Below are 19,010 nucleotides of genomic sequence, written 5' to 3' on the forward strand. Positions count from 1 at the left end.
GTAGTAGTGAAGACAGAAATAGAAACTATCTAAAAAGAAAGCCTTTCAACATAGTCAAATGCTGCGGCGAAGTTCAAGAGAATAAAGGATGAATAAGATTTCTTTGAATGTGGCTGTTTGTCTTTGTGGTTGCTATTACGAAAGCTCCAAGGACATAACCCCTTTTCTCAGAAAACCTTCACTCTAATCGAGGGGCCCAAAATGTCACTGAAAAGTTAAAGTATCTAGAACACAGTTTATGCCCATGAAATGTTTGTTAAGTGACTAGGAAGGTATTCTTCCATCTTTTCCTTCCCACCTTTTCTTTCTTCTCTTCTTTACTGCCTAAAGACCTGATTTTTCCCAAATGACAAAAGATCACCATAAAAACAGTATTTTCGTTTATAGGTTCCTAATTTAAAGTTATTTTTCTTTCTTTGAGCTAATTCTGACCTCATTTACCATGTTAAGTAGTGGGTTTGACTGTCTTTCTTTTTTTTTTTTTTTTTTTTTGAGATGGAGTTTCGCTCTTGTTACCCAGGCTGGAGTGCAATGGCATGACCTCAGCTCACCGCAACCTCCACCTCCTGGGTTCAAGCAATTCTCCTGCCTCAGCCTCCCGAGTAGCTGGGACTACAGGCGCACGCCACCATGCCCAGTTAATTTTTTGTATTTTTAGTAGAGACGGGGTTTCACCATGTTGACCAGGATGGTCTCGATCTCTTGACCTCATGATCCACCCGCCTCGGCCTCCCAAAGTGCTGGGATTACAGGTGTGAGCCACTGCGCCCGGCGACTGTATTTCTTAAAAAGACCATTCCACTATAGAAAAGAGGATGGACTAGAGGCAAAAGGATAAGGTAAGAGGAATTCTTGTTTCTGGTCACTCAAGATGGCATCTCATCCTTCAGGTGCCAAAGGATGAATATTATTCCTCACAAGCAAATTCGAACTCCTCTGGAATAAAAATGCAAATATGCAACTACAAACAAAATCCTTTCCCCAAAACACAAGGCTTAGAACCAGGCAGTCAGTTTAATTCTTAGAAGGACAGGATTCCTCAAAGGTGATCCCAAGGCTGCAGCAGGAAGAGATAATAAAGCTCAACACATGCTCTGGCTTAAACAATTTGCAATTAAGTTCAAAATTCATAGGTGCTCAGGGTGCGAAGACATTAAACCTCAATATTGATTCTGCAGAACACACAGGAGCAACGAGAAAAGGAACAAATCCTTTGTGATATTTATGAAGTAACTCTCCAATCTCATAAAATCCTCTCACTCTTCTGTTTTCTGCTATGAGCTTCATTTCACTAAAATAACCCCCTACAACCACTTTGTGGACATGTTTTACATGTCCACAAAGGAGCAAACAGTAACTAGAGTAGACAAAGAGACATTTATCTCAGACTTACAGGTTTATATATAGTGTGGCCAGACATTCTTTTCTTTAGTTTGCCTTTTGCACTTGCATTCTCTAGATGGTGTGTCTAATTGCTATGTTGTATGCTCAAGTGCCTCTGAATACAATATACTACCTTCTGTTGAAACCCACATGGTTCTCTCCCTGGTTTTTTGGGCGTCTTCCCATCCTCCATGACTAGTGTAGTGGTGGGGTTTGCTTTAATTCCAATCGGCTACATACCCTGAATTCCATCCAGAGCACTTATTCGCCTGGCTTTTGGCATCTTCCCATGTGCGTCTGCATTCCTGTAAGAGTAACATCTTCATCCTTTTCCATTTCCCCTCTTTTCCATTTCCTATGGTTTTCTCTGTTTCTGTTCTTTGGCCAACCCTCCCTGCAGCTACATGTGTTTTTGAATCTTCTCTGTGTTTTTAAATTATCTTGGCATTCTTAGCCTTTGGGCTTTCAAGACTTACTCAAACTCTCTCATCTTTTCCTCTGCCGCCTTTCCAATTATTTCTGGGTCTCATTTTGCATGGCCTACTCATAGCTTCTTTTTAAGTAAAATTTACTTTGTAGGCAGCAAAATGCTTTACTAGGGTAGATGGTTTCTGTAACCTCTCCTTGCAACACAAACTTCAAAGTCTTTGAGATGAGTGATTCACATAGCCATTTTGCTTCCAGTCTTACTTGTTCAGAGTTCTAGCTTCTCTTCTGCCATTCCTCAGTTAGAAAATGTCCCAGGATCAGGAAACATGCTAAGAGTGGGATGGTGCCAATGGCAAATAACTTGCATGTCTCCTAATGTCCTACATATTCTCATCACCCTTCCCCAAAGGATTTTCTAAATTTGCACTAGGCACAGACACACACCACACAGATTCACATTAGAAACTTGTCAATGAAAATTAACCAGTAATTATCCTACAATCCACGTGGTTCTCACTGTCTTCCTATTAGACTTGCTGGTCATTAGTTATGTGAGTTCAGCTATTCAGGATTCATCTTCCTTCTCCCCTCTGTGGACTGACACATCTTAATGAAGGGCCTCATTTAGAAGGGACAGTCGACACATTTCTTTGAGTACAATATAAGATCATATTTATTTTTAGTCCAGAACACAATTTTTACGTGCCACAAAAAGCAGATGTATGGATCATTCTGCCTAACATTCTGCTTATGGTAGTGAACTATGGGCATGTTCTAGGATATTCCTAGTTTATAAAGGGACTATAAGAAAATTCATTTTAAGATGCCAATTTGAATTTATGCATTAAATTGCCTTCCCTCCCATAGTCCTTCTGAAATGGCCAAAATGTTAAAATAAGAAAGAAAACATTCACCTCAGCCCATGGAAACAGAGAAAGTTATACAAATAGTCCAAAAACAGAAAGGAAGTTTTTCAAGATATAGCATAAGTGGACTGGATTTAAATACCGATACAGAATTATGGTTAATATTCTGAGAGAATAATGGTATTTGTCTTATGCTAGTATATACATGCTAAATTATTTAGGAGTGAAGTGTCATGATATCAACTTACTCTCAATTAGTTCAGGGTGAAAGAAGATGTAGGTAGAGAGAGATAAGCCAAGCAGAGCAAAATGTTGATTTTTGAAACTTGAGGTGAGTATGTGGATGTTTAATATACTACTCATTCTACTTTTCTTCATACTTGAAATTTTTTATAATTAAAATTTGGATTAAAAAACTGACAGAAGTACTGACATTCCTGTGACGCAATCCATGCCAAAGGAAGGCTGCTCTGGCAATACATAGGCATGCTCTGCCATGAAAACTGTCACCCTCTCTTCCCAAATAAATAAACAAATTCAAGGAGTCTGAAAGTTTGGGGAAGGAAATACCACAAATATGAAGACCTGGATCAAATGAGGAACAGGTAATGAAAAGAAAAAAATCAGTTTTCCATCCTACTTTCACATATATGTTAAACATGAAAGATAATGAAGCAATGTATATAGAATTTTGAGGATAAGTTAAACATTGAAGTCTGCAATTATATAAGCAGCTAATCAAACATACAGGAACTCAGAAAGAATATTAATCACATGGTCTTTTGACAAAATTATTTGGAAGAATATTCCAGCATGCTAGGAAATAAATTCATAACAGAACTCAAATACAGGCATGTTCCAATACAAAAAATTGCAACAGTGGACAATGAAACCAATTTCTATTAATTTATCATTAATGTCTACATAACCAATTTGCAAAAGATTTTGAGACTTAATAGAAATGCTAAAGAGTATTATTTTAGAAATATTTATTAATGTATAAAAGAAGTTAATAAAAATAATCTGGATTTAAATGGTTTACTATAGTCAAATGCTGTGGAGAAATTAAAGAGAATAAAGGATTAATAAGATTTCTTTGAATTTGGCTATTTGGATCTAAATAGTTGGTGGGTGAAAGCAAGAAGGAATGAAGATGTAATAAATCATTCATTTTACATGTCACTGAGATTATTTCATTCTTGGTAGACAAATGTGAGTTTATACTCTTTAAATAATTAAGAATAACCACTGAGAGACTAGAAATAAGTAACTTTCAGATAATATACAATAGAGGGGCAGAAAAAAAGGACCAGGGTTAGGTAGAACAATGTTGGAGAAAAAGAAAAAGAGAGCAGGAAAGAAAAAAGTTGAAAAAATATATAAAATAAAGTGACAGAAATAAGACTAATACATGTGAGTGGATAAAATTCACTCATAAAGACACATTGGATCAACAATCAAAATTCAACTATATACTGTTCACAAGGCACACATTTGAAGAAAAATGATATGAAATCATTAAAAAAAAAAGAGAGAGAGAGATGAGCAAGGATATGCCAGGGAAATGCAAACAAAACAAGAATAATATTAATGAACAAAAAGCATTTAAACCAAGAAAAATTATTAAATTTGACAAATTTGTCAAACAGAAAAAAGTAAAATCTACAATGAATATATAAAAGCTAAGTACAGCACTGAAATATTTTTAAAACTATTAAAAATGCAAGAGAAAATTAACAGATTAACATAGAAGATTTCACATTCCATTGGAAGATCAAATAGTCAAAAGTAAATAAGAATATTCTTAAATTGAATAATACAATTATAATACCAGAAATTTAAAACAAAATAATAGACAAAGAAAATCAAAATACTTAGAAATTAAAAAGTACTCTTCTAAACTCTTTGGTCAGCAAAATGATATAGATTCTAAAGAAAATACTATTAGCACCACATTATATTTTCCATGGTTTATGTGATGTTTGGCCAAAGATACACTTAGTAGAAAATCTATAACATAAATATTTTCTTATTAAGCAATAAACAGTAAAAACTAAGCATTAAAAATTAAGACATGAAAAACTGATTATTATATAGAACTCTAAGCTATCTAATTTGAAATCTTTTTTAAATTGACCTTTTTTACTAGAAAAAAATAAAATAACAAAATTGACTTAAGAAGTTCTCAACCCTTTTATCTTTTCTTTTTTTTTTTTTTTTTTGAGACAGCCTCACTCTGTTGAGGGAGTGGAGTGCAGTGGCACTATCTCAGCTTACTGCAACCTCCACCTCCCAAGTTCAGGCATTTCTTGTGCCTCGGCCTCCCAAGTAGCTGTGATTACAGGCGTGCACCATTACGCCCAGCTAATTTTTGTAGTTTTAGTAGAGACGGGGTTTTGCCATGTTGCCCAGGCTGGTCTCTAACCCTGGCTTCAAGGGATCTGCCCACCTTGGCCTCCCAACGTGCTGTAATTACAGGTGTGAGCCATTGTGCCTGGCAATTACTAACATTATACCTAAAGATATAACCATAAAATCATCCCCATTAGAATGAGAAACAAGACAGGCATACACTTAATATTTAGAATCATTCTAGAAATGTGTGACAATTAAAATGTACACAGTAACAAGAGTATTGGTATTGAAAAAGAAGAGGCAAAATTATCATTATTTCTTGATAATTTGATTGGTTAAACTGGAAAACCTAAGAGAAACAACTGAAAAACAGCTAGAATCGGTAAGAAAGTTTGTCAGGGAGGCCATTTAAAACAATAAAATATTTTAAAAGCAATAATTTTCTTATATGCCCTAAATAGGCAGCTAGAATAATGGGAGAAAACCATTCACCATAGGAGTAAAAAGTAATAATAATAATGCTGTGAACCTAATAATCAAGTTAATAAATAAAAATATGCAGAACAAATAATCATAAAATAAGAAAATTTTAATGAAATACATGAAGACTTGAAAAAGGAAGATATACTGTTTCTAGATAAAATCACTGCATATTATAAGGATTTCCTCCAAATTAATCTGTAAACTTAATGTAATTACATTTAAGATCCAATGGGACATTTTTAAGTTGAGAAAAGTATTATAAGCATAGGAGATAAACATACAGGAAAACCCAGAATTCTTTTAGCAGTATGAAATTGGTTAAGGAAATTATAGCGCATCAGTACAAAGCAACACATAGCCGTCAATTAAAATGTTTGTGTAGCTCTAAATTTATTGACATGGAAATAATATCACAAAATATCAGGCTGAAAAAGCAAATTGCAACTTTGCTTATCTTAGTTTTAGCCCATTTGGATAAGTTAAATACATAAACAAAAAAAATAAAGTCCTAAAGATATACACCAAAATATCAATAGTTATTTTTAAGAAACTGTAGATTTTTTAAACTTTTTAAAATTTTGCTTATATAATTTTTCTAATTTTCCTACAATTAATATGTTGTTATTCTGATTTAAAACAAAAATTATGGGCTGTTTCTTACACATGTCTACTACAAGTCTTACACCCTTGAGTTTATCTAAGCCCTTCTTAAATTCTACCATATTTTGACCTATCTCAGAATAATAAGTAAAGCCACATTTTTCTTTTGTCTTCAAACTACTTTCAGTATGTATTCTTTGCTCTTATTTTTCTGAGTTGTTTTTTACTAGGAAAATATTCTCACCTGATTCATTTCCTTCATGACACTGTAAATTTTTTATCACATCCTACTCCACCTTCATCCTTCCAGATTGAGAGCATTAAGTAGTCAGCTCGTGCTCATAAAGAAGCACTCATTTGCTCCATCTCTATTTTTACTACATCATTAAAATGACCACATGGTCAGAATTGTGCAGTATCTTCCCTATTTAATTTTCCCTAACTTCCACTGTGTAAGAGTTATTCTCCCAAATGTAAAATATCATCTTCAATGTTATTTATAACAACATTCATTGAGTCAAATGGGTCTGTGGATTACTTCTCCACTGTCCACTGGGAAAGCAGAATCTCTCTTAGGTCAATTTCAGTGACAACATCTATAATACTATAGCTCCCAAATAGACATAGATTTGTCTAGACTGCACAGAGGAATTTGCATCCACATTCACAAGGAAGGCCTTTCGTGAATCAATAAGTGCTATCCTCATGTCATTTTTCTTGCTGTCAAAATGCCACAGTAAAGGAAAAAAGGTCCTAGCTCAGCCTGTGTAAATTGTTAGTTTTAGGCTCTTCCCAAATTACTTTGTGTGGCCATGCAGGCACATGTGTGCACTCACAGAATGTCTGACATGGTCTGATTAAATGTGCAGCATCACCAGGAAGAAATGGAAAATCTACTGTTTAAATTTGGATAAAAGAGACTGGGAGGAAGGGAAAAGGGTAAGACCAGGTAGTGGGCAAATATGGAGAGCTGAGGGAAGGAATAGAGGCCAGGATTCACCTGCTCATCAAGTCAATATAACAGTGCCTGTGTGGAAGAGGTCAGTTATGCAGCGGCGAGCCATTTTGACGATCATTATGAGGCTGCTTACACGGACCATTTATATGTTCACTCTTTTGCGTCCACCACTTATTGTCACACAGAAAGGGAATATTGATATCACACTTCCCCTTCATTTCTTCTCACCCAAACTGTCACACCCTCCCAGTATAGTTCCTTTCCTCTCCACTTCATCTTACACATTGGTGTCAGAGTGATATGTTTAAAGAAAGTTCTTAGGTTGTCACTTTTCTGATTAAAAAAAAGAAAAGAAAAAAGAAAGCCTTCACTTGGTCCCCATTGCTTCCTCTGAAAACCTTTCAGAATAGAGGAAAATCCCATCATGTGGAATTTGAAGTCCCCCTAAGCCAAGCACAGCCTCCTTTCCAAAATGCACATCATCCCAGCTCCTAAATTCTTCCCTCCCCAGTGAAGCCCTCCCCTTTGCCTTTCCTGGCCATTCTTTCTGTATGGATTCTCTGGCTTCTACTTCTACCCGTCCAAATATTACCCATTTTTAAGACCCTCCACAATTGCCCCAGCTGGAGACTACATCATTACCTTCCTCCTCTTTCCTTTCTATTCTCCAAGGACTTTTGGTGAATCTCAATAAATGCCTTAGCACAATAATAAAACAACAAGCACATGAAGAGAACTCACTAAATCCTGGGTAGGGTGCTGAGCACTTGAAATAGGAGATCTTTTGGTTGTAAGAAATAGAAACTTTCTGGAAACAAGGGAAATTGATTTTATTATTAAAACTCAAGGAACCCGGCCGGGCGCGGTGGCTCACGCCTGTAATCCCAGCACTTTGGGAGGCCGAGGCGGGTGGATCACGAGGTCAAGAGATCGAGACCATCCTGGTCAACATGGTGAAACCCCGTCTCTACTAAAAATACAAAAAATTAGCTGGGCATGGTGGCGCGTGCCTGTAATCCCAGCTACTCAGGAGGCTGAGGCAGGAGAATTGCCTTATTCCAGGAGGCGGAGGTTGCGGTGAGTCGAGATCGCGCCATTGCACTCCAGCCTGGGTAACAAGAGCGAAACTCCGTCTCGGGGAGAAAAAAAAAAAAAAAAAAAAACTCAAGGAACCCTGGGCAGAATGTATAATCAGGAAATCAAGGAAGCACTGTCTTCTCTCTCTTTGTCCTTTTCGCTCCCTTGCTGTCTTCCAGCAGTGTCTCTTCCTTGTTGCTGGACAGTACCACGGAGACATTGTGAGACATTCCCTCCCTTCCTCCACCAGCCACTACAAAACCACAGAAATGACTCAACCTCTAATTTATGAATGTTGAGTGGATATTCTTTATATGTGCCGATTATCATGTATAAAAATGATTACTAGCAAAATAACAAAAGAAGATTATTTGTAGGTAAATATACCCTATTTAATCAATCTAAGATACCACCAATTGTGAGATACCTCTCTATTTTAGGTACCATCAAGAAACAAAACAAAAAAAATGCCTCCTTTCATACTGGTTAAGAAGCTGTTGATTGTAAGAGATAGCCTTATTTTTAGAGATGTTAAAATGTAAAACAATGTGATTTTTTGTGCATTTCCCATTTATTTAACTATATTTTGCAGGTCTCCCCAATTTTCCCCCTATCAAACATGCAGATAACCCATCATTCTCTGATTTCTTTTCATCTCTAGCTGTTTTGTCTTGATCAACTATTTTTTTTTATTGCTATATAATAGTTGTACGTATTTTGGGGTACACATGACATTTTGATACAATGCATAATGATCAAGTCAGGGTAACCCGGATATCCACTGCCACAGACATTTATTTTTTCTTTGTGTTGAGAGCATTACAATTCTTCTCAAATACTAGAACTTATCCCTTCCATTTAACTTTTTTTTTTTGTACTCCTTAACCAACTTCTCTGCATCCCCTTCCACAATGTGATTCCTGAAGAAATGTTATGTGTTAAAAACAAATTCTAAACTTGCCTTTGTACTGTCCCTAAGATCGTAAAAGGAGAGGTTGTTTAAACCATTTTCCAAGGAGAAGCCCAAAATGACCAGCTCATTACTACATAGACCTCCAAATGGACCCAGCAAGGAGGGCTCCTACCAGAAGCTATCAGGAGCTACATTAATTTACCTCAAAGATGGTATCAATGACAGTATATCAGTAATTAAAAGCTTTTTGGGTCAAATCATATAGAATACCCAGATAAGAATTGCAAAGAGCTGGTCATAGGTTTCTGGTGCTGAAGCAAAAGAAAAATTCCTCACTGTCTACTCCCTATCCCTCTGAGCCAACTCAGTTCAGGAGTCCAGATGTTCAGGCAAAGGGTTGCTCTCAGCCTTATCACCAAGATGAATATTTTCACTCTGCACTGCTCTCCCTTTCCTAGGGTGACTAATGTGGAGGGTCTGGAACAGCAACTACTACTGCCCAGCTCAGATTCTGCTCTCTGCTTGTATGATGGCCAAAAAGTGGGCTGCTGTCAGGGCCAGCTACTGATCTAAGGTCAAAGAGGACAGCATATAAAACTCTCCATGGAGTCCAACTGCCTGAAAATCTTTATTCTTCCTCAATATTGCCTCTAAGATCTGTTCCCACTGTTGAATATACCTGTGGCTCCTCCATATTGACGCCTGCTTACTACTCTGCCATGTGAATGCGCAATGTAGTCACCTATCTTCCTATCAGTAACATTCGGCTTGCTTTCTTTTTTCTCCTTTCTCATCAAGAGAGATTCTGTAAATCATTATAAAGGTCTGCAAAGCATATGCACAAATGTTTTTCCAGAGCATATACCTAGACATGGAATTGCAAAATCTTAGGCTCCATTCATATTCAGCTTTAAAATGCCAGATTATTTATCCAGAGTGGTTGTCTTAATTTACATTTCTATAGAAGATATATGAGTTCCCATTACTTCAGACCTCACCAACAACTTGAGACAGTCAGAATTCTTAATTTCTTTGTCCATGTAGGGGAATGAAGGAGACAACATAGAGTATATTATTTATAAAGTTCAAAAAACTGCTCAAAAATAAATTGTTGGCTGAGGCGGGCGGATCACAAGGTCAAGAAGTCGAGACCACCCTGGCCAACAGGGTGAAACCCCGTCTCTACTAAAAAAATACAAAAATTAGCTGGTCATGGTAGCACGCGCCTATAATCCCAGCTACTCAGGAGGCTGAGGCAGGAGAATTGCTTGAACCCGAGAGGCGGAGGTTGCAGTGAGCCAATATCACACCACTGCACTCCAGCCTGGCTCCTGATGACAGAGCAAGACTCTGTCTCAAAAAAAATAAATAAATAAATAAATAAATAAATAAATAGTTTAGGTATATCTATACTTGTGATACAAAATGACAAACACAAAATTCAGGATAGTAATTACCTCTAAAAAGAGGTCAAGGAATGGGGTTATGTTTATACATACACATTTACATATATATTGATCTTATTTCAAATAATACATAATAAAATAATATTTTTAATTGCTTTATTCTCTGTTCCCATAATACTGAAACAATGGCTGCAGGCACTCTTAAAATTACTTTTTTTTTTCTTTTTTTTTTTTTTGAAATGGAGTCTCTCTCTGTCACCAGGCTGGAGTACAGTGGTGCAATCACGATTCACTGCAACCTCCGCCTCCAGGGTTCAAGCGATTCTCCTACTTCAGCCTCCCAAGTAGCTGGGACTACAGGCACACACCACCACACCTGGCTAATTCTTGTATTTTTAGTAGAGACGGGGTTTCACCTTGTTGGCCAGGATGGTCTCGATCTCTTGACCTTGTGATTCACCTACCTTGGCCTCCTAAAGTGCTGGGATTACAGGCATAAGCCACCACACCCAGCCAAAATTACATTCTTAAAGACTCATCATCAAAAAAAAAAAAAAAAATAGTTCTTCCCTTCTAGCTCTAGATAAAAAAAAAATAAAATCTCTGGGAAGGAAACTGATTGGCCCAGATTAGATTCTGTGTCCATCTCTGAACCAATCACTGTGGCCAGAGATAATAAAAACTAACTGACATATCTTGGGTCCATTTCTGTGGTCAGAGGACTAGTATCTGTTGCCATAAAGTGTGAGATGGCACGGAGGGGTGTGATAGGGCCAAGCATAACAAAATCTTATGACGTATCAACATCATCTTCTTCTAAAGGTCATGAAATGCTAGGTGACAGGGCTGGATTCAAACCCAGATCTGCAAGACTCCAAAGCCTAGGCACTAATCACTTCAGTTCCAGCTCCTGCTCGATGAAAATATTGAGTTTTCTTTAGTGGTATGCCAGGATTTCCTTAAAGGCTGGGATCCTGTCTTATTTATCTGCTTCCTTCCACCTGGTACTTTTTGGTGTCTTGTAGAATTAATTAAATCTCCAAGCCACAGATTGCTTACTCAAACATATTCTTATATCAACGTGGATGTGACCATGTCTGAGACCAGCTGTGTGGGTCTTGTGCTCACAAGAGAACAGATGGGGATTTGAAGAGTGGGAAGGGGTGGAACATTTTAATTTCAAGAACATTTTAGCATCACAAAATTCAAAAGAGAAATAGCAATACTAGAAATTTTATGCTCAAAGTTGCCTGATAATCAAAAGTGATAAAAGTGAGCATAATAAGAGTAGCAAGGCATAGCTAGCATGTATTTTTCTTATTGAGAAAATTATGACCTTCCAGATTTGTTATTTCTAGTATGTTTTTTGATCAACTCTTTGAACAGAAAGTGGGATTTGGTGGGACCAAAGAAGGGACTTTTCTTTGCATCATTTCAACCGTTATTTTGAAAAACTGTATTCATGAGATTCCTGCAAATTTCAAAACAAAAAATAATTTAAAATTTACTGCCTAAATACATATTTTAAGTCTGCTGACAATAATTACCAGTTTTCCATCTCTTTCCACTTCCCCCAGGCATGATGTGAAGATATTGTTCAAGAAATTATCTTTATCTTCATTTGTTTTCATTTGGGTAATGTTAGTTTCTATCTTTTTTCTTCCCTAGAATTACATCTTTTCCTGAGACTTGTCTTTTACGTCTGTGGTGAAGCCTAAAATAAGACAAACAAACACAAAAACATTTCTTTCAGTGCAGTCTTCTCACTTCTCACTGTTCATTCTGTCTCGCTTTGGAATGCTTCTAGCCTCCTCAGGATTTTGGATGCACATATTTAAACTTTTTATCTCCATTTTAGTCTTTCAACCCTTTTGTTCTCTTTTCTTTTCTTTGTTCCAGAAAAAAAAAAATGCCTTATTTTAAGTGACTCACCATTGTATTGCTTTCCTGGCTTGCACAGCCATTAAGTTGAACATAGTCTATTAATTTAGAGTTGTGTGTTGTGTTGGTTCAGGCTGCTTCTAATTTTGCTAAAGGATCTGTTATGTGGCTGCAATTAATTTATTTTTAAACATTTTCTTTCTTTCCTTCTGTCCTCTTCTCTGTATTATCCAATCTGATATCTACCAGAGCATTATACTGTGATCCAAATTTTGCCCCATTCCAAATTTCAAAAATTTTTTCCCCTCCCATTAGACTCATTTTGTTTCTAATTATAATCAAACTACCCACAGGCTTGTTTCATGAGAGGCCATAACACTAGCTTTTATTCAAGGGATTTTTGAAGTGAGTTTTATCTTGCATTTACTAGGAAAAGGGAGAGGGGAAGGGAGTATAGAAATAGAGAATAATAATTGTTTCAATCCTGAATTCAAATATTCCCTGTTGACTGTGTGCACTGCTAGGATTCTCTGGGCCCTTATTTAATCTTACTGTTGCTTTTCCCTTATTGACTTTTACATTCAGTAGGCTCAAAATAAGCAAAGAAGACCCAAGAACCCTGACCCAAGACTTCTCTTCCTTCTCCTAATCCTTTTCCCTTACCTCTCATTTAACAAACACTAGGTCCAAATCTACCCTCGTTCTCGGGACAAAAGAAACATTTCCTTCCACCTTCCTCTCCAGTCTAGAAGAGGTAGGCAAAGAAAGAGTATGGTCTAGCTAAACCTGGGACGTTTTTTGCCATGGCATTACTGTCATGTCCCAAAAGTGAGATCTTAGCATACTTAACTCACGGAAAGCCATGGTGCAGAGAACAGAGGATAGGTATTTTGTGGGGGTTAATTAAATCTCCAAACTATAGATTGCTTATTTGAACACATTCTTCTATCAACATGGATGTGATCATGTCTGAGACCAGCCGTGTTGGTCTTGTGCTCACACAGAACAGATGGGAATGAGAGCTCCTCCCCTGGAATATCAGAGAGAATGGGACCTTCAGGAGAGTTCATGCTCACCATAGTCTTCTCAGGGCTACCTGTCAGACATGGGGTTCGTGTGACTACAGCCATGGACAAAATTACTCTGCCTCCCAATATGACATCAGTAGCCTCAGTGGTAAAGAACTGAGGCCCGGTACCACTACCTTAACTATGAATCCAGTATAATGCCTTCTCTGCTTCAGTTATCAGACTAAGAGAAAATTTGGGATTAAAATCTCCAACAAACTTTTCTCTCATGTCTTGTGGAGACATCAAAGGCCTGTGGAAAAATAGAAACTTGACATCAGATCAGAGAAAAGTTGGATCCTAATGAAAGAGCTCTGGCCATGCAGGCCTGGTGCACTGGGAGAGCCCTGACTGGGAAACACATCTGTCTGTCTCACTGGGCACCAGACGTCAGTGGAGGTTGGAGTAAGCGGATGCACGCAGTCTGTCTCCCAGTCACAAAAGTTTCCACCATCACCCCCACCACGATTCACTGACCCAAGTCTGAAAATCCCAAGTACAGAACCAAATCTCACAGAAAAGCATGAAGATGTCCCCAAGTCTTTTCCAGGCAAAGCTAAGATTCCTGTTGGTTAGAACAGATGCCAATGAGGCCAAGACTTAAGCAACGCATCAAACAGTTCCTCACAAGGAAACATGCCACTCCGGGGTCAGAAGCTAATCCTGTAAGCCTAGCCAGCCAAACATTTTGCAACCATGACCATAATGAAGTCAGTTAATTTTCTGTTCAATTTTCTACTGTGTTTGAAGGGATACTGTCACTTTAAATTCTGTGTCAGAAGCAGTCTCTAAAGAAGTTGGTTCCTGGAACAAAGTAGCCAAAGGGCTGCAGATGAAAAGCAAGATGGAAAAAGATTGCTTCTGAGGAAGCAGAAAAAATATAAGTAGCAAAATCAGAAAGGCCTCCTATGATTACAGCAAGCCAGACACAGGCGTATTCAAATCTCTGTTCTATAGATGCAAAGGAAAATGTATGTGCTTCGTGGTAGAGTCTAAATTCGGAAATGAGAAACTGAATTAAAGAAATACCAAAAACGATCGGTTGCTCTCCTCTCGCTGAAAACCATCTCCCTCACCATGAGCTCAGGACATCTTCACAAGGATAAAGAAAGCAAGATACAAAAGAGAAACTACCAGGGAGATGAAACCAAGATAAGGAGGGGCGATGGGTTGAGAATAGAAAATGATGTCATTCACTGTGGATGGGAGTACAAACTGGTACATTTCTGGAAAAGAGTTTGGCAACATAGTTATCAAAATCCTTCAAAATATATATCACCTTTGACTTAGTATCCCTACTCCCAGGCATCTGCCCTAAGAAAATCCTAAGAAAGGTAAGGAAATATGCATGTCACAGAACTATTTATAATGGTGAATAGTTAGACATCTACATATACAACAGGAGAATTCACGCCATAGAAATTATGCAGTTATTTAAATTGCCGCCTTTTAGATTAGTCAGTAATCTGAGGACACGCTCATAACATGTTAATGGAAAAGAATAGATACAAAATAAACAAGTAGAATTATCATAGGTTCGTTGTTACCTATTTTTGGAAGGAAATACAATATTAATAGCGGCTATCTCTAGGCAGCAGAATCGCAGTTCATATTACCAATTTGCTTCAATGAACCAGTACTACTTTTACAATCACCAGGAACTTATTTTAAAAATAAAATTTCCAGGTTTATGCTATAAACTTTTAGGGGAGGAAAGGGAAGCAGAATATAAAATTCTATAGAAAAAAAAGGCCTAAAAATATTTAATATATTAGTGTTTGTCATTTTTAGATTATAGATCACTGTATAACTTTTTGCTTTCTACTTTTTGGTATTTTTACTTTTTTGGGGGCGGGGGCCGAGTCTCACTCTGTCGCCCAGGCTGGAGGGCAGTGACACGATCTCGGCTCACTGCAACCTCCGCCTCCTGGATTCAAGCAATTCTCCTGCCTCAGCCTCCCAAGTAGCTGGGATTACAGGCTCCTGTCACCACACCCAGCTAATTTTTATATTTTTAGTAGAGATGGGGTTTCACCACCTTGGCCAGGCTGGTCTTGAACTCCTGACCTCGTGATTCACCCACCTCGGCCTCCCAAAATGCTGGGATTACAGGCATGAGCCACCGTACCTGGCAATTTTCACATTTTTTTTAAAGAAAATATAACATGGGGAGAAATGCCAGATATAGGTGATGGGGAGGAAGGCAGCAAACCACATTGCCATGTGTGTACCTATGCAACAATCTTGCCTGTTCTTCACATGTACCCCAAAACCTAAAATGCAAGAAAATATATATTTAAAAAAAAAGAAAATATGCCCCTTCTCCCCTCCCACCTGGTGGGAGCCCCCTCCAGGATTTCCCCTCTGGAATCCCCTTCCACAATCTTCGTGAAAGCCTTTTTCTTCTTCTGCTTTCCTTCTCTTTTCCTACGTAAATAAAATCACCTTTCTGTAAACAAAAAAAAAAAAGAAAGAAAGAAAGAAAATATGCCCCTTTTATACTGAGAGAAACTTTTTAAAGAGAAAAAGAATACAATAAACAAGAACTTGTAGAGATTCTCACTAAGAAGAACTAAACACTTAAGAAGTATAGAAAGGACTTCGATTTGTTGTTTTATGGAAAGATATAGTAGGATGAGAGGACCTTTTCATGTTGTTCCCAAAATTGGCTACCAAACCCAAAGCTAGTAACAAAGAACCATAATGTTACCACACTTTAAAGAGGGCCAGTAATAAGGTGAGGGGTCACCTCTTATGACAGAGGCTGAACTTGCTCAGCTACCCCATCAAGCCCTACCACCTCTCTCCAGTTTAAACACACAGACAACTATGAGGTATAGGCATTTTAAGGAGAATATTTGTAATCATGAGTCACTGGTGTAGCCTACGGAAGAGCACTAGAGTCTGCAGTCGTGATGGCCATGAAAATGTGCTCTCAGATCTCCTACTGTGGAGAACATAACAGCCCAGTGCTGCAGACTGCCATCTACCACTGCATTGGAACCAAGTTCATGCTTTCCTTTGGCTGCTCCCAGACCGATGACTGAGTGTAGCAGGGACATGAAGGCAGTCTCATTCCTGACAGCCTTGATGGAAGTATCTTAGAACAGCACTGTGGTCTGATACCTTCCTTCTTTTTTCTTCCCTGTCTCCTTCGCAGGGGTCAGATCAACATCGCAACCCGGTAGCGCTCTCGGCCTCCTCCATCTCCTGCTCCTTCGCCTTCATAAGCATTCTTCCCCCAATAAATCCCTTGCACATCTAATCCCATTTTGGCGATTAGAGACACACCTAAAAGTGTTGAGGGGTTCACACTTCTAGAAGTGTCTGGCATCCTTTGAGCAGTGAGAGAAAGGAGACAGGAAAGACCTGGCAGATACATTCTGTTCTGCTCTTAGAGACACAGTGTCTAAGAGTACAGGAGCACCCCACTCACTAATAGAGAGCCCACGATAGCAGAGAGTTTTCTCTGATGCACAACAGAAGAGGAAGTCAGATTTGAGCATAATGGGGACGTACACTGAGGAATTTTATTCCCAGCTTCGATGTTATGAATAGGCCTGTGGACAGCCAGTGAGAAGGCCCCTGGCAAGGGAATGTGAGAAGCTTCTAGGAGATGACAGCAGCCCCCACTGCCCACCAGGAAACAGGAACCTCAGTCCTACAGCTGCAAGGCTGTCCTGCCCATAGCCTGAATTAACTTGGAAGTCAGCTGTTCCAAGATCCCTCGGTAAGTGCCCAGTTAGCTGACTCCTTGAGTGTGAGACCCTTAGCACAGAACCTATTTAAGCCATGCTAGACTTCTGACCTACAAAAACTGTGATGTTAGAAATGGGTATTGTTTTAAGCTGATAATGTGTGGTAATTTGTAACACAGCAATAGAAAAGTAATACAAAAAGATTTATGGCGTATATTTGATAACAGTAACTGGAAAGAAGCAAACCACTTGTGCGACCATCAAGTTAAGAATGTTTAATAAACTGATTACAAACGTTTTATTATTAGCCTTGCCTTGTATTGTTAAATGGATACATTCAAGTGTTTCATAAACAAATTATATCAATTATTGTACAATGTAGTGGTTTAAAAACTCAGTAATCTCTTTCCTCGGATTATAACCGTTTAGAACCAACCTGATCATTCCCTATTGTGTTATTTTCAAACTACCATGTACATGCTACATACCTAAATGAATGGCATGATATTTGAAGTAATCAGCAATCGCCATAGCGCTGAATCTGATATCTCTATCAGTATCACATTATGGCTTGCAATATTATATGGCATTGCTCATTGAAGGCATACCCATTCCCATGAGTGGGACAGCAGGGTTAGTAGCTCCACTGTGATATATAAGGAGCTGAAAAATATTCTTGTCTTAGCCCAGGTTTCCTAGAAAACCGAGCCTCTGAAGTAGAGCTTGTGTGCTAACGCTTTGTTAAGGCGTGCAGTCTCAGGACAGTAAGAGTAAGGGGGAAAGGGAAGGGAGGCAAGAAAGGTGGGAAAACATGTAAGTGTGGTTCATCACTGGGCTGGCCGCAGCATCACTAGAAAAAGCAGCTGGTTCCTTTCTTATGCAGGACATCTCCAGAGAGATGCCAGGTGCTTCTCACAGTAGTCCAGAAGACAGAGGGAACAAAATGTATCTGCCAGGTCTTTCCTGTCTCCTTTCTCTCACTGCTCAAAGGATGCCAGACACTTCTAGAAGTGTGAACATCCCAACACTTCTAGGTGTGTCTGTGTTAGCTGAGCTCTCCAGTCAGCCACTGGGGAGGTCAGATCCCATGCCACTTCCCAATGCTTCTGAGCCTAGGCATGATCGAAAGGACCAGGGCGGGGTTTCTGCAGTTCTGCCCAGTGAGCATAGGGGAGCCATGCAAAAGCAGGGTCCTAGCCGGGTGCGGTTGCTCAGGCCTGTAATTCCAGCACTTTGAGAGGCCAAGGCAGACAATCACTTGAGGTCAGGAGTTCAAGACCAGCCTGAGCAACGTGGCAAAACTCTGTCTCTACCAAAAATACAAAAATTAGCCAGGCATAGTAGTGCCTGCCTATAGTCCCAGCTACTTGGGAGGCTGAGGTGGGAGGATCACTTGAACCTGGGAGGCCAAGTTTTCAGTGAGCTGAGATCACGTCACTGCACTCCAGCCTCAGTGACAGGGCGAGACTCTGTCTCAAAAAATAAAAGGAGGGTGGGGCAGGGTCCTCACCTTGGGGAGGCTGGGACAGCTGACAATGCTAAGAGATAGGGGAAGGTAGTGGGGAAGACTTCTCTGCTGAGCAACTGGCCAGCACCCAGAGGCAGCTAGAGCAAGCAAATCCGGAGAAAAGCGGTAACACGAATCACATAGTCCCAAATCTTATGTCATTTACACTGCACTACCCTTCCTCTTATACTAGTATCTTGACAACTAGGTAACAGAGAATTGACACATCTCCCCCTACCTCCCTGCCCCACTGCTTCTAAGAAACAACTACTTCTTTCCTTTCATCATCATCCTTAATTTTGGGTTTTCCATCTGGTTCACATTTCTTCCCAGAAAGCTCTTGATGCCCTTATTTCCAAATCCTTTTCTGTACATGAAGCTATTTCT

The sequence above is a fragment of the Aotus nancymaae genome, unplaced genomic scaffold, assembly GCF_030222135.1.
Source record: "Aotus nancymaae isolate 86718 unplaced genomic scaffold, 86718_ANA_hifiasm-v0.15.2.pri h1tg000014l, whole genome shotgun sequence".
NCBI lineage: Eukaryota > Metazoa > Chordata > Mammalia > Primates > Aotidae > Aotus > Aotus nancymaae.